Source organism: Herpailurus yagouaroundi, unplaced genomic scaffold (genome assembly GCF_014898765.1).
Source record: "Herpailurus yagouaroundi ecotype Mexico unplaced genomic scaffold, PumYag 190, whole genome shotgun sequence".
Lineage (NCBI taxonomy): Eukaryota > Metazoa > Chordata > Mammalia > Carnivora > Felidae > Herpailurus > Herpailurus yagouaroundi.
In genome coordinates this window covers 21,022,783-21,035,466 of record NW_024412421.1, presented here as the reverse complement: position 1 = coordinate 21,035,466, position 12,684 = coordinate 21,022,783, and positions in this window count along the sequence as shown.

The window sequence follows — 12,684 nt, the reverse complement described above, 5'->3', positions numbered from 1 at the left end:
TGAGTTCCAGCCCCGCGTAGGGCTCTGTGCTGACAGCTCAGAGCCTGGAGCCTGTTTCAGATTCTGTGTCTCCCTCTCTTTCTGACCTTTCCCCATTCATGCTCTGTCTCTCTCTGTCTCAAAAATAAATAAATGTTAAAAAAAATTTTTTTAAATAATGTTTAAAAAAATATCATACAGCATAAATGCAATCCTAAATATAAGAATGTAATGTGATGACAGCATTCAATCAAACCAATCATCAAATAATTATCTTATAGAAATAAATACTAAAATCAACCTTTAAAAGGTGAGATAAAAGAACTAAAGGTCTAACAGTTCTTTTATTTTATGACTCAAGAGGGAAGGGATATGTATTCTATGCACTTTCATTCTTGTTGGTCGGGAGTTTATTCTTACATGGAGACGTAAAGGACCTAAACTTTAAAATAAGTAATTATTGAGGGGGGGGGGGGCGGTAGCAGGAGGACACCAGGGTGGCTCAGTTGGTTGGGCATCTGACTCTTGATTTCAGCTCAAGTCATGATCTGTGGTTTGTGGGATCAAGCCCTTCATCGGGCTCTGAGCTGATAGTGAGAAATCTGCTTGGAATTTCTTCCTCCCTCTCTCTTTCTGCCCCTCCCACCTGCTTACATGCATGTGCACTCTCTCTCTCTCAAAATAAATAAACTTTATTCTTTTAATTTTTTTTAATGTTTATTTGTTTTTTGAGATAGAGACCAGAGCATGAGTGCAGGAGGCACAGAGAGGGAGGGAGACACAGAATCTGAGGCAGGGCTCCAGGCTGTGAGCTGATGCTTAACTGACCAAGCCACCCAGGTGACTCAGGTCATGATCCCCTGTCTGCTGTCAGCACAGAGCCCTCTACGGATCCTCTGTCCCCCTGTCTCTCTGCGCCTCCCTTGCTAGTTCTCTCTCTCAAATAAAAAAACTTAAAATAAATAAATAAATAAATAAATAAATAAATAAATAAAATTTTAAAATGCAAAAAGCATCTCTATAGTACGATCGTAAGCGCAAAAACAGGAGTATATGGGGGCACCTGGGTGGCTCAGTTGGCTAAGTGGCCAACTTCGGCTCAGGTCATGATCTCACCGTTTGTGGGTTCGAGCCCCACATCGGGCTCTGTGCTGACAGCTCAGAGCTGGAGCCTGCTTCAGATTCTGTCTCCATCTCTCTGCCCCTCTCCTGCTCTCTCTCTGTCTGTCTCTCTCTCCTAAACATAAAATAAAACATAAAGGAAAGAAAGAAAGAGAGAGAGAGAGAGAAAGCAAGCAAGCAAGCAAGCAAGCGACAATAAGAATACTCACACTTAGAAGGCAACTTTATAGATTTTCTTTTAAAAAATTTCTCGGGGTGCCTGGGTGGCTCAGTCATTAAGCATCTGACTTTGGCTCAGGTCATGATCTCATGGTTTGTGAGTTTGGGCCCCACGTCAGGCTCTGTGTGGACAGCTTGGAGCCTGGAGCCTGCTTTGGATTCTGTGTCTCCTTTTCTCTCTGCCCCTCCCCAACTTGTGCTCTGTCTCTCTATGTCTCTCAAAAAATAAATAAGTAAAAAAAAAAATTAAGAAAAATAAAATAAAAATAAAAAATTTCTTTATTCATAATACATCAATTCAAATGAATGTTTTTAAGTTTATTTATTTTTGAGGAGGGGGAAGGGCAGAGAGAGAGAGGGAGAGAGAGAATCCCAAGTAGGCTGTGCACCATCAGCATGGAGCCTGATGTGGGGCTCAAACCCACAAAGTGTGAGATCATGACCTGAGCTGAAACCAAGATTTGGACGCCTAACCAGCTGAGCCACCCAGGCACTCCTAAATAAATATTTTAATGTATGAAGAATAAATAGGCTTCCTTCTTTGCTTTATTTTTTTTCTTTTTACTTCTTTAGAATTTTTAATGCCATGGACAAATCAACTTAAAGAAATTCATCCCAAGTTGAGAGTATTTAGGGTTTTATGTCCCTGAATCAGTTTATTCTCATCCAGCTTTCAAAATATTTATAAATAGGCAGAAGACATACCATTCTAATCTATGTTCTAGAAGAATAAAATCAATCTTACTGTCCTGGTTAGAAACAAACCACAAGATAAATAAATGTTATAGGTGAGGTGGAAAGAACCTTGTAAAGGAGACAAAATTATGGTCATCTCAATCAACACAAAGTATTGTGCCATGTTCATTACTCGGTCATGTTTAAAAAAAAAGAAAAAAGAAAACCTAAGCAGACTAGGAGTCAAAGGGAATTTCTTTAACCTAATGAAGTTTTCATTAAGATAAAGTTAGATGCAAATGATGAAATAAAAACAAAAATAGCGGCTCAAGAACCTGTTTCTTACTCAAGTCAATATGGGCATTCCCTGGGTAGCACAGCAGCTCCAATAGCATCAAAACCCAAAGCTCCTTCTACTGTGATTTCCTGTCATCTTTCCATGTTGTGTTTCAAGATGGCTGTTCTACCGCTTCTATCTAGAATGTATATCATCAACAGAGAGGAATAGTAAAAGGAAAGGGAAGAGCATTCCCCTTCCCTTTAAGACATGGACCACCTCTAATTACGTCTTACTGGCTGAAGCTTAAAGATAACCACATCTACTAACTGCAAGGAATGCTGAGAAATGTAGTATGCATTTCGGGTAGCTATATGATTAGCTACAAATCTAAGGTTCTGTGACTGTAAGAAAAATAGAACAGCTCATGGGAGGCAGTTGTCTACCAAAGAATAACAGCAAATCTACAGCAAACCTCATAGTTAAAGGTGAAAAAAATGGAAGCATTTCATTACCGTAAGAAACAAGACAAGGATACTTTCCTCTCAATGCTGCTATGAAACATTGTCCTAGAGATCCTAGCCAATGCAGTTAGAAGAAAATAAGAGGACTAAGAATTGGAAAAATAAGAGAGAAGAATCTTTGTTACTTGCAGTTGAAATGGTTGTACATAAGAAGTCCAAGAAAAACATTAAAATAGTTCAGCAGCTCACTGGTAAAGACCACATCCAAAAATCAACAGTGTTGTTAATGATAAAAAATACAATTACAAGAGCAGCAAAAACTATGAGACATCCGTGAATAAATAGAAAAAAGATGGGCAAGACTATTAAGGAGAAATCTATAAAACATTAGTGAGGGATAGAAAAGGACACTTAAGTAAATGGAAACTATACTATGTTTGTGGATCAAAGGACTCAGTATCAGTCTATAACTGGTCTATACATTCATTAATCCATGTCAGTTAATCTATAAATTCACTGTTATGCCAATCAAAATTCCAAGAGAACATTTTATTGGTCTTTATAAACGGATCCTAAATTTCATACGAGAGAACAAATAGTCCCAAAACAGCCAAGATAATTTTGAGGAAAAAATAAGAAGGACCTATGAGACCTGACCTGATCTACCAGATCAGTTAAGAAAAATGTGTCATAAAGTCTTATTTTTAAAAACAATTCAACTTTTGTTTAGAAATAGACAAATAGATTAAAGGAGCAGATATAACCCACAAACAGCTTAAAGACATATGGCATAAAACAGAAACTGCATTATAAATCAGTGGGGAAAATTGAAAAACATAATAAATAGTGCCAGAACAATTAGGTACTTACACAAAGAAGTAAAGTAAATGAGTTCCTTACCTTATACCAGATAAAAATAAATCAGACTGGATTAAATTTTTAATGTTTTTTTAATGTTTGTTTATTTTTGAGAGAGAAAGAGAGAGGGAGACTGAGCATGAGTGGGGGAGGGGCAGAGAGAGATTGGGGAGAGAGGGAGACACAGAATCCGAAGCAGGCTCCAGGCTCTTAGCTGTCAGCACAGAGCCTGACACGGGGCTCGAACTCACAAACCGAGAGATCATGACCTGAGCCGAAGTCGGTCACTTAACCAACTGAGCCAACCAGGCATCCCCCCTCAAAAAACCCAATTTTTAAAGTAGGCAAAGGTGAACAAGAAGTTCATCAAAGAGGGGTGCCTGGGTGGCTCAGTTGGTTAAACGTCCAACTTCAGTTCAGGTCATGATCTCACAGTTGGTGGGTTCGAGCCCTGTGTCAGGCTCTGACAGCTCAGAGCCTGGAGCCTGTTCAGATTCTGTGTCTCCCTCTTTCTCTGCCCCTCCCGTGCTCATGCCTTTCCCTCTCCTTCTCTCAAAAATAAATAAATATTAAAAACAACAGAAATTCATCAAAGAGAATTCTGGATGGTTAATAAACATGAGAAAATGCTCAACCTCACCAGTAACTGGAGTAATGAAAATTAAAACAAGGAGGTACCTTTATGAGTAGAACAAAATTTAACAGACCTTGTGTTTTGGAACAGTTTCAGAGTTACAGAAAATTGGAGAAAATAATACAGAGTTTCCATATACCTCCTGCGGTGAATATTAACACCTTATGTTAATGTGGTACATTTGTTACAATTAATGTACGAATATTGACACATCATCATTATAAGTCCACAGTTTATCCAGATTTCCTCAGTTTACCTAATGTCCTTTTTGTATTCCAGGATTCCATTCAGAATACTACTTCACATTTAGTCACCATATATGCTCCTTAGGCTCCTCTTGGCTGTGACAGTTTCTCAGACTGTCCTTGGTTTTGATGATTCTGACAGTTTTGAGGACTACCGAACAGGTACATTGTATGGCACCCCTCTACTATATTTGTCTGATGTTTTTCTTGTACCTAGACTGGAGCAATGAGATTTGGGGAGGAAAACCATAGAGTTTAAGTGCCATTTTTATCACATCATGTCAAGGATACATACTATCAAGATAATTTATGACTGTTGATGATCTTGATCACCTGGCTGAAGAATAGAAAAATTTTAAGATCTTAAAATTCTAAGTGAGGTGTGCCTGGGTGCCTCAGTAGGTAAAGCGTCCAACTTCGGCTCAGGTCATGACCTCGTAGTCCGTAGGTTCAAGCCCCCGTCGGGCTCTATACTGACAGATCGGAGGCTGGAGCCTGCGTCAGATTCTGTGTCTCCCTCTCTCTCTGCCCCTCCCCCCATTCATGCTCTGTCTCTCAAAAATAGATACACTTTATTAAAAAAAATTCTAAGTGTAATAAGGACAAAAGGAAAGGAAACGAGAAGTTTCATACACTGCTGGTGCTTATGGAAGTATAAAGTGACAAAATAAAAACCTCTCACTTTGGGTAGAAATTTGGCAATATCTGGTGACGTTGGAAATGTCTATACTCTTGGCCTGGCAATTCCACTTCCAGACTTGAGAACCTCTCACTCATGTATATAAGCATGCAATGACATGTTTATTGCAACATTATTTATGATACTGAAAAACTAGTAAGTTGGAATCATTGAAGACCTGGATCCACTGGTACCTGAAGACTGACCAGCTACTTTGCAACCAAGAACGTTTCAGTTACATGACCAAATAACATTCTATGTTAAGTATGCTTGAGATGATTTTCTGTCACTTGCAGACTTACTGAGTTCTAACTGATATACCAAGATATTAATGTCACCTTCATCTAAATCCACGCCCAGTTTGGTTTTTTTAAAAGCAAGAAGTCAACATCTATTAAGCAAAGCCTAAAAGCCTAGACTCTAGACCCTAGAGGATAATTAAACCGCAATGACCAACAGCTTTTAGGTTTATAATATGCAAACTATTCCAGGCAGTCTTGATCAAAGCACAAAAATCAATAAATGAAATAAACATAGTACTTAAAACTGAAGGAAGTAATTTCATAAAGCGATGCCTTGCAAAGTTTTATATTCATATAAATCAGCCCAAAATGAAGGGTTTTTTTCATCTCAAAATAGGAAATATTTCAAATATATAGGAAATAGATGCCATATGTCCATCACCCAGATAACAAATTCAACATTTCCCTATATTTGTTCATATTTTTTAGAAAAACTTAAGACATTACACATAACACTTAAGTCTCATTACCTGTCCTTTTTTCCTTTCTCCCTCCCCATAGTAACCACCGTCTTAAAGTTGAAGTATATCATCCCATGTTGGTGTTTATACTGTTACTATATATGTATAACATTGTTTGGATTTGCATTTTCCTATTATTAGCAAGTTTGAACACCTTTTCAGATATTTATTGGCCATTCAAGTTCCTCTTCTGTTTATTTCCTTTGGCCACTTTTTTCATTTGGGTTGTTTATCTCTTTTGTTAGTCTTTCATATATTCTGGTTACAGATCTGTTGTTGTTTACATGTGTTGCAAGTATCTCCTCCCTGTTAATGCTGGTCTTTGCCTTGGTTTATGGCATTAGTCATACAGAACTCCCAAGGACATTTGGAAGAAATGGTTATTTCTTTTTTTAATTTTTTTTAATTAAAAATTAGCAACGTGGATGGAACTGGAGAGTGTTGTGCTAAGTGAAATAGGTCATACAGAGAAAGACAGATACCGTATGTTTTCACTCTTATGTGGATCCTGAGAAACTCAACAGAAGACCATGGGGGAGGGGAAGGAAAAAAGAAAAAAAGAGAGGGAGGGAGCCAAACCATAAGAGACTCTTAAAAACTGAGGATAAACTAAGGGTTGATGGGGGTGGGAGGGAGGGGAAAGTGGGTGATGGGCATTTAGGAGGGCACCTGTTGGGATGAGTACTGGGTGTTGTATGGAAACCAATGTGACAATAAATTTCATATTAAAATTTTTTTTAATGTTTGTTTATTTTTGAGAGAGAGGGGGGGAGAGTAGAAGGGACAGAGAGAGAGGGAGACACAGAATCTGAAGCAGGCTCCAGGCTCTAAGCTGTCAGCTCAGAGCCCAACGCGGGGCTCAAGCTCAAGAGCACCCCTTTAATTTTTTTTAATGTTTATTTATTTTTGAGAGGTGGAGGGGAGGGCAGAGAGAAAGGTAGAGAATCTGAAGCAGGCTCCACGCTGTCAGTGCAGAACCTGATGCAGGGCTCAAACTCACGAACCTTGAGATCATGACCTGAGTTGAAATCAAGAGTTGGTTGCTTAACTGACTGTGCCACTCAGGCACCCTAAAAAACAGTTATACCGAGTTATGGTGAGAATATGGGTGAGTTGTTGTTGTTATTCTTTGTACTTTTCTGTATTTTAAAAACTTCTCAAGCTATAAAAGAATTTCTAAAGAAAAATGGGAAGAAAAAGGAATAAAGATCATCTTTTTATTCTTCCTTCTGCTTTTCTATAATTTCCAAAGTTTTTGTAATAAGCAAATCTATAATGGGAGGGAAACCACCAAATCATTTTTGTTTCTAAAGTTTTGTTTTTAGCAAACTTTATCCTAGTATTGGGAGTAGTCAGTGTCAGTTTAGAGTCAACACTATCTACCTTATGCATTTTTATACATATTCTTATTACTACATGCCCTAGTATATTAATAGTATTTGTAACTTAATAGGTGATGGAAAAGCCCATATTATCCGAAAAATATCCCCCACTCAGATAAGTGGTTTAAATCCCTCTCATGAGCTTGGAATCATGCAGACATGAGTCATGGACAAGATGTCAGTGGTATTGTTTCTTTAATTTCGAAGGAACAGAATTTACATGTGCCTGTGTGTGTGTGTGTGTGTGTGTGTGTGTGTGTGTGTATTCTGATATCCTGAATTGTGGTTACTGCTCAGAGACAATGGACACATTCAAAATTGGTAGAAATGAGGTATTTGCTAAGATTAGATTGAGTTCCTCTTACAATGTTTTATCATTCATTGCACTGATATTAAGTTGGGTAACAGCAGGTGTGAGTGGGTAAAATGACTCTAAATCACAACCACGTGGGGGAAGTTAGAAAAAGTGTGCATAGCATGGAAACCTTTTTACTTTAGTAGCTATCTGAGCAAGCAAACTTGAGCTTCCAAATCTAGTGACAGATTTATATTAATGTAATTGAATAATCGGAGTTTTCCACTGTCAGAAACCTTTATCCACTCCATTACTTAGAGGATTAAAAGAACATTTGATCTGGTGTTTTATGGAGTTTTCTCTTCCCAGGGACCCAGAGAGGGAACAACTGGGAACATATGACCCTGGATATTATCTGTTTCCGCTTCATCTGACCGAGCACAGTATATACTAGATCACTGCCAAAAGTTTCAAGTCTGCTTCTCACCTCTATTGGCTCAGAATGATTGGGTTTCAGAACTGGGGGAGAAAAATGTTAGAAATCACTGAATCCCTCTTATTTTACAGGTGAAAAAATTGGGGCATAATTTTGGCAGGAAGTAATAAAATTAGACTTATGCATATACTATGACCCAGCAATTCCACTGCTGAGAGCTACCAAGGAGAGGCCTGAGGAGACATTCAAAGATGTTCGTTGCAGCATTGTTTGTAACAGAAAAAAAATTAGTAGGAAAATGGCTAATAAAACATAAAATAGTCATACCAAAAAGCACTAAGCACTATGCAGTAGATAAAAGGAATGAGCTAGATCTAAGTGGACAGAGGTGAAAAAACAGAGTGACAAGTTGCAGAAACCTGTGAAAAATATATTTATATAAAAACCCATCTAGCAATACTATTTTCAGGTGGGTATAAAATGAATGATACGCGATATGATACTGAATACAAAAATCTTATAGAACGTGTAGAATTATGCTGTCCAATACAGTAGCTGCTAGGTAACTTGTGGCTATTGAAATTTAAAGTAAGTAAAATAACACTAGCCACATGGCAAGGGTTCAGTAGCCACATCTGGCTAGGAGCTACTGTATTGGACTGCATAGATATGTACAATTTCCATAATTGCATAAGTTCTACTGGACAATGCTTGTCTAAAACAAATATATGCCAAATTGATAAGATCACGTAGCTAGGTAGTAGTAAAACCAAAACAGATGTCAGAAGACCACTACTTGAGTGTTCTTGGCATGAGGGTTCATTTGGGTCATTTGGGAATGGGTAAATGGATGGATAGATGGATGGATCAATTCATTCATTCATTCATTCATTCATTCATTCATTCATAATAATGTAATGACTATATATTAAGCCCTGGGTTCAGCCCTTGGGAAACAAAATTCAGTTGGATGCCACCCCAGTCCCAGAGGACAGACTAGACAAGTGTCAGTCATCAACTATTCGCTGAATACCTTTTCTCTGGCCAACCCTGTGTGAGGCCTAGGGTCAGTGGTGAACCAGACAAAGTACCTGTCCTCATGGAATTCGTAATCCACAGCAGGCTTCTCAACACTGTGGACATTTTGATGGGTAATTCTTTGTTGTGGGAGCTGTTCTGGATACCATAGTATGTTTAATAGCCTCCCTGGCCTCTACTTACTAAATACCAGCAGAATCCACCCTCTATTTTGGTAACCAAAAATGTCTTCAGATATTGCCAAATGTCCCCTGGGGGACGACATTGCCGCCATGAGAACCACAGGGAAAGAGAGACATTAATCAAATCATAACAAGTTATGTAAATGATAATAAATGTGCTGACTGCTGTGCTGGGGACATGCAGGACGCTTTGAAAGTATTTACCAGGGCCCTACGACCCAGGAATTGCACTATTAGGTATTTATCCAAGGGATACAGGTGTGCTGTTTCAAAGGGGCACCTGCACTCCAATGTTTATAGCAGCACTATCGACAATAGCCAAAGTATGGAAAGAGCCCAAATGTCCACTGATGGATGAATGAATAAAGAAGATGTGGTACATATATACAGTGGAGTATTACTCAGCAATCCAAAAGAATCAAATCTTGCCATTTGCAACTATGTGGATAGGACTGGAGGGTATTATGCTAAGTGAAATTAGTCAGAGAAAGACAAAAATCATATGACTTCACTCAAATGAGGACTTTAAGACATAGAACAGATGAACATAAGGGAAGGGAAGCAAAAACAATATAAAAACAGGGAGGGAGACAAAACAGAAGAGACTCATAAATATGGAGAACAAACAGAGGGTTGCTGGAGGGGTTGTGTGAGGGAGGATGGGGTAAATGGATAAGGGGCATTAAGGAATCTACCCCTGAAATCATTGTTGCACTATATGCTAAGTAACTTGGATGTAAATTAAAAAAATAAGATAAAAAATAAAAAGAGAGGAAAAATAAAGAAAAGAAAAGAAAAGAAAAGAAAAGAAAAGAAAAGAAAAGAAAAGAAAAGTATTTACCAGGAGCCTGACCTAATCTTTAAGGGGTAGATAAGGATGTTTCCCTAAGGATGTGACAACATTGCCTGCTCTGTTAGCCAAATATGGACAGAACTTGCCTGCCATGGACACAGTTCTGAATGAATAAATCCATGCCAATTGCCAGGGGCAAAGGAAGTAAGATGTTCAAGGGCAGAGATGTCAGGTTTCTCTAGGAGAGGTAAGGTAAGCTGGGTTTTGATGCATAATTATCCACGTCAGCGCCTACTGTCTAAAGCTCACTCAACTGGCAAGCTTGGGCAGGTTGCCATGAACTTAAGACTAAACCAGCTGGTAAAAAAAATGGAGACCAGTTGCAGGTCCTGTCTTCTTCATCAGAGATCAGAAAGTCGTAAGTAGGGGCGCCTGGGTGGCGCAGTCGGTTAAGCGTCCGACTTCAGCCAGGTCACGATCTCGCGGTCCGTGAGTTCGAGCCCCGCGTCGGGCTCTGGGCTAATGGCTCAGAGCCTGGAGCCTGTTTCCGATTCCGTGTCTCCCTCTCTCTCTGCCCCTCGCCCGTTCATGCTCTGTCTCTCTCTGTCCCAAAAATAAATAAACGTTGAAAAAAAAAATTAAAAAAAAAAAAAAAAAGAAAGTCGTAAGTAATAAAGCAAAATGAGAATCAGGATTTGTATTTCTGATTTGTCCAACAATTTGGACAAAACCTCCCTCTGTTCTACTCCATTACACTAAAAATAATCCTAGTAGAGAGAAACGGAAGATACTTGTTAGATCACCAAATACCTCCCTCCCCAGTGGCCATGGTAGTTGGGATCCCCGTTGGAAGATGTAATCAGGTCTTTAACCGTTCCTTTCCTTAATGAGGCCAAAAGGGACTCCTTGGAGCTAAGACATCTATTTTAATATTTTGAGAGTTGTGTTTACTTTAACTTCTTCATTTTTTTTTTCTCATCTAGAAAACAGTGGGCCTGTACTGTGAGAGAGGGAGCTTAGTAATCACTTACCCTCCCCATTTATTTTATAGATGAAGAAACTAAGGCCCAGAGGGGGGAAGCATCTGGCTCAAAGTTGCACAGATATTTATGGCAATCATTCCCAAATCTCTTAATCTCCTCTCTCCCTTATATTCAGGAACAACGAAAGAATATACAATACAATACAATACAATACAATATAATATAATATAATATAACATAATATTACAATATATGAAGTATAAAATACATAATATGTATAGTCTTTTGTTATTTTCAAATATAGGAGAATATATGTATTTATTATATAAATATATGTAAGTTTAAAAGTGATATAACTAAATGCAAAGTGGGTACAGGATCCCAGAACGGAAAAAGGATATTAATGGAAAAATAAATGAAGTCTGAAGAAAGTCCAGAGTTTAATGGCAGTAATGTAATGTACCAATATAGGTTTCTTAGTTCTGACAAATGTTCCATGGTTATGCAAAATGTTAACGAGGGGAAACTGGGAGTATAAGTACTCTCTGTACTATTTTTGTATGTCTTCTGTAAATCTTAAATAATTCCCAAATAATACTATTATTTATAAAGTAAAAAAGTATTTAACAGGAGCACCTGGCTGGCTCAGTCGGTAGAGCATGCAACTCTTGATCTTGGTGTCACGAGTTCAAGCCCCACATTGAGTGTAGAGCTTACTTAAAAAAATTAATTAAAAAAAATAAAATTATCTTAAAAAAAAAAAAGTAGGGGCACCTGGCTGGCTCAGTCACTGGAGCATGTAACTCTTGATCTTGGGGTTGTAAGTTCAAGCCCTGTACTGGGTGTAGAGATTACTTAAAAATAAAATCTTTAAAAAATAATAATAAAATTGGGGCACCTGGGTGGCTTAGTCAGTTAAGCATCTGACTTTGCCTGGGGTCATGATCTTGGGGTCCTGGGGTTTGAGCCCCGTGTCACGTTCTGTGTGGATGGCTCGGAGCCTGGAGCCTGCTTCGGATGTTGTGTCTCCTCTCTCTCTGCCCCTCCCCCGCTCACACTGTGTCTCTCTGTCTCTCAAAAATGAATAAACATTAAAAAAAATTAAAAAATAAATAATTTTAAAATAAAAAAGTAAAGATAAATGTAATAAAATAATAAACAAGTTCAAACAAAACAGACGTGTTTAAAGAAACAACAACAAAAAAGGAGACTCGTAATTCTTCCCCTAAATTCTAACCACGTTTCATAGCTCAGTGTATCCTTCCAGGCATTTTCTTTTATGTTTATCCAAACACACAAATAGTTTTTAAATATCCTATTGCATTTAACCTTTCAAATAATCGTATGAAATTGGCATTATAATCAAATGAGAAAAAGAGGCTCAGGGCAGGTAAATAATTGGCTCAGGGTCACTGGTAGATGTCTGGGACTAGATTTAAAGCTGACTCTACCTAACTCCGAACTCCATGCCGTTCCCAGAATCCACAAGGCTGTGCCCTGCACAAGAGCTTTCAGCTCAGGAGGTGAGTCAGGGCCTACTCTTGTGTTTCCCACTCTTGTGACTCTTGTCACTCACTCCGGCAAGGGCTGTATCTGCTTGGAGGGTGGGGACCCCTTTACTTGGCACTAAGGCTTCACATGGACCAGCACCAGCTCTCTT